Source organism: Aedes albopictus, chromosome 3, assembly GCF_035046485.1.
Source record: "Aedes albopictus strain Foshan chromosome 3, AalbF5, whole genome shotgun sequence".
Lineage (NCBI taxonomy): Eukaryota > Metazoa > Arthropoda > Insecta > Diptera > Culicidae > Aedes > Aedes albopictus.
The window spans coordinates 235932938-235937472 of NC_085138.1; the positions used below are offsets into that span (position 1 = coordinate 235932938).

The following is a 4535-nucleotide window of genomic DNA, read 5'->3' on the forward strand; positions in this document are numbered from 1 at the left end:
GGTATGAGATGGTGGTAGTCATAATAACTTGAAATCCGTGAGCGGGAAAGTTTTTTATCACATATTTTATTATGTGAAATAAACTATTTGTCATCCTCCAGTTTCCTGGAATTCAGGGATGCCTAACATGCACTTTGATCACGTAGTTAATGTTCTTGTACGAACAACATTCCATATGAGAAAAGCAGCGCCGTCATCCTCCTATCACTCACGCGTTTGTCTATAAATAACCACCTTTCATCAGTCTGAACTCCTTCAGAATGCTATTATGTATCCAACTATTCCCATACAACAAATGACCCATAAAGTTTCTCCCGTTTTCGCATGACCTAAATGGATTAGGGGGCTGAGTTGTAAAAATGAATCACATCGGCTAGATTGAACTTTTGTCATTCACCACCTTAATTGCCGCCACAGTATCTCGAAAGTTTTCAATTATAGTTTTCGTCCCAAAGTTATACGGATTCTTCTGTGCCGTTCTTCATCGTGAGCTGGCGAGTATCTCGCAGACGTTATCAGACTATGTTCGCTTTGTCAGAGGAAGCCATTTAATCAAGCCGCAAACTTTGTGCCACGAAATTTACCGCCCTGATGAACTAATTGATTTATTAGCATGGATGCCCTTTTATGTGCCGTTTTGCAGACAATTAAGTTTTAAGTAGAAGTTCCCTAGATTGAATTAAAGTGAGTTTGTAACCTGTGACCCATTTATGATTAACAGTTTCGATCATACCGTGTTGGTAATTGTTTTAAGAAAATATACGAATAGACACAGATGTATGAGCATATATCTTGTTATTAGGCTAAACCATTAGTTCGACTAGGCTTGGAAACTACATGTTGAAATGCTTTGACGTTCATGCACACAACAAAAACACGTTTACAATAAAGACCATTGAAATTTAGAATCCAATAAGGAATCCACGAGCTCCGGTGGGACTTGAACACACAACTCCATTCGCTAGAGGGGTGCTTCTTCACCTTCAGTTGCGGATCCTCTTTAATGTCTCCCTCGCTTGTTGACGTTTATCAGCTTACCAAACGCCACTATAAACCGAGGATCTTCTTCACGCAACCACTTGACCACAAATTGGCTACCAATATGGGACCGCAGTTTGCATGCCCCATAAGGCAAATTTTATATATAAGACGTGTTTATATATCTACTTATACGGTTTGTCGCAAGGTTTGTCGTTTGCATGCATTTCCCTATATTTCCATGTAAAGTAGAAAAAACGAAAATTGAAAGTGCGTCATAAAAACCCGTTTCCCGTGAAAGGGTTATGATTATAACGACTTCTGTTTCGGAGCCATTCTTGAAACTTGATCATGAAAAATAAAGGGTGATTTGCACTTATCAGGGATGAATGACGTCCAATAACCGCTGTTTATCTCTGTTATCTATATTTTATCTCGCCTTTTCGGCTGGCAAATGGCTCTATATTTAACGATACGCATTCACACTGAAAGGGTCGCTAAGGCTTCATAATGGTGGATGTTTCCTTAATGAGGTTCGGTGCAAGGGTTGGACCTATCTTATTTCATTCAATCATTATTTTCAATAATCCATAGAACAGAGCGGGGGTTTTGATAGGTTAGGTAAAAGTATAAAATAATTGAAGTAGACGGCAATCTTAAGAAGGATTGTAAATTCCAAAAAAAGATTTATTTTCGGATATTGGATTCGTGTTCCGATCCGATTTATTGAATTTTTTCGACGGTCTGTATCTGTTTCCTAAATAACCAACTTTTGAGGGCGAAACTGAAAGCATTTCCTCATATTTTTAGTGTTTGATTTTTTTTATTAAATATTGAAGCAATACACACATGCAGAGTATGGATTGTTGTGATTTCTTAATAACTGGCAATACAGTTGTGCCGTCTATGTGAACTAAAGCAGAATAAACAATTAGTTTCTTGTACGCGCGTGTGTTTCACTTCGACTTCGTCACATTTTGGCGACGATTGGAGAAAAACCGGATTAAATTCGTGGGACAGAGACGTAAACACAGTGGAGTGTTGATTAAATTCGAAATCCGACGCGGAATCGTGGATTTACGTGAGAAATAACCCGAAAAATATTCGGCGGCTGGGGGGGAAAACATAACCCCAATCGGCACCAGAGCGATAGAAGCAGGGCCAGTGAAAAAAAAAAAGAAGCGGAAAAAGAAGATATTGATGTTGTGAAGTCTGCGAAGAGGAGCCAAAACAAAAGTGAAAAGTGTGTCGCCGTAGTTGCGTAAAGAAATGGAAGATAGCAAATCAACATTTTCACCTTTCGATACCTCCAATACTGCTTCCATTGCAACGCGCTGGACAAAATGGAAACGGTCGCTGGAATTGTTCCTCGAAGTAAACTGCGTGACTCTACCATCAAGGAAAAAGTCGTACCTCTTGCATTTTGGTGGCACGCAGATCCAGGACATCTTTTACGACACACCCAACCATGATGCACAGCCTCCAGCTGGTTCGGACGTTTACACGGAGGCGATCAAACTGTTGGATGCTCATTTCGCACCTTTCTCCAACATCCCGTACGATCGCTATGTGTTCCGGCAGATAAAACAAGCGGAGGATGAAACTGTTGAGAAGTTCGTCAGCAGGCTGCGAGAGCAAGGACGTTTGTGCGATTACGGGAATGCTCTCGATTTGCGCATTACTGAGCAGGTGTTCGACAACAGCGTATCGGATGAGTTGCGAGAGGTCATTATAAAGAAGAAATTGATCAGCGTGGAGGAAATAGTGCAGGAGGCGCGCATCCTTGATACAGTGCATCGCAATAAGGAGGATATGAAGAAAAATGCAGTGCCAGTGGACTAAAGCAACGTGAACATAATCAAAAAAGGAACGAAAAAGGACAAATGCTTTCGATGCGGTAATATCGGACATTTTGCAAACGATAAGTGTTGTCCCGCGAAGAATAAAGTTTGCGATAGTTGCAAGCTAGTAGGACACTTCCGTAAAATGTGCAAAACCAAGCCAGAGAGCCGGAAAGCGAAGGAAAAAAAGGGCAAGAAGGTATGGCAGATTCAGGATTCGGATGACGAAGGTGGCGCCCGAGCCGGCTGCAGTTCCAGCAGTGAAGACAGCGACGACGACGACGGAAGCAAGCACGAGTTGGTGACACGCCACATAGGCCAAAAGTCCAATTTAAACGATTATTTTTTGAAAATCAGAACCGCCATTCATTATTTTAAAGATTTATATAGCATCTCCAAAAATAAAATTATGTTTATTTCGAATAGATTATTTTTTAGGCAATGGTGAACGTTTATAGTTAATTTCCGATACAGTCCTTATACCAGTTATGTCGCAGAGCGCATCGTGTGACACGGTACGGTACGCCCACCCAACCCTCAGGCACATCAGCCTATGGGTACATTCCTGCTTAGCTTTTGGTATTTAGCGCCGTGTCACAAGCCAGCCCGCCAAATGTTTGTATGGACGAGGCGATACTAGCCAGAAGCTGAGCTTACTGACATACTGCGCGTGGCGCTTACAACAAAATGTATGGGAAAAAGGAGGTAGCTTTACGCTTTCATCGATATCTCATTGTTGCGGACAATGCTCACCTAAATATTCGAATGTTGTGAAAAGCTTAGACTTTGAGCTTTCTAATGATGAGAACAGAATTGAAATCCGTGGTAGCTTACACATCTAAAATCGCGATTTAATGATAAATTTTAAAATGGCGTCTAAATTCAAGATGGCTGCCAAAACATTTCCAACTTCAAAGGAAAGGTCTACAGTTTTCATTTATAGAAATGCGAATTAGGTGGAATTTGATGAAAAATCGTTAATGTCAACTTGCCAGCCTCTGGTGTGCGGGGGGTCCATCAATTTAATCCAAAAAAGGTGATTTTCATCATTTTTATCTAGCGAGTAAGCACGAAAAATTTAAAATCCCAGACTTTATGTAAATGGCGGCCTGGTTTCAGCGAGAATTACCCAATTGAAGTCTACCAATAGTTTCACATTTACGTGAAGTCTGGGATTTCAATTTTTCCTGCTTATTCGCTAGAATATGATAAAAAAGGATGTAGTTTTCATCCTGGTTGGTTGGGTTAAATTGATGGACCTCTAGCTTGGCAAGTTGCTGACAAGGTGACAAAAATAACGATTTTTCATCAAATTGCACCTAATTTATCGCATATCTCAAAATTTAATGTTGTAACATACATAAAACTTCATAGAAAGAAAGTATAGACCTTTCATTTGAAATTGACAAATTTTTGGCAGCCATCTTGGATTTGGTCGCCATTTTGAATTTTATCATTAAATTACGATTTTCGCTATGTTCGCAACCACCGATTTCAAATCTGAACTCATCATTAGAAACCTGAGAGTCTAAGCTTTCCAAAACATTCAAAAATTTAGGTGTACATTGACCCCAACAATGATATATCGATGAAAACGTTAGGCGACCTTCTATTCTTCTATTCTATTGATGAGTTCGGATTTGAAATTGGTGGTTGCGAACACAGCGAAAATCGCAATTTAATGATAAAATTCAAAATAGCGATCAAATCCAAGAT

General features: G+C 40.0%; 1 pseudogene; it reads left to right on the plus strand.

Annotated features, from left to right (window-relative positions):
* The window catches only part of LOC134290653 (zinc finger BED domain-containing protein 4-like), a 27541-nt pseudogene extending 24721 nt beyond the window's left edge, over positions 1-2820 (plus strand).
* The last annotated feature ends 1715 nt before the right edge of the window (positions 2821-4535 follow it).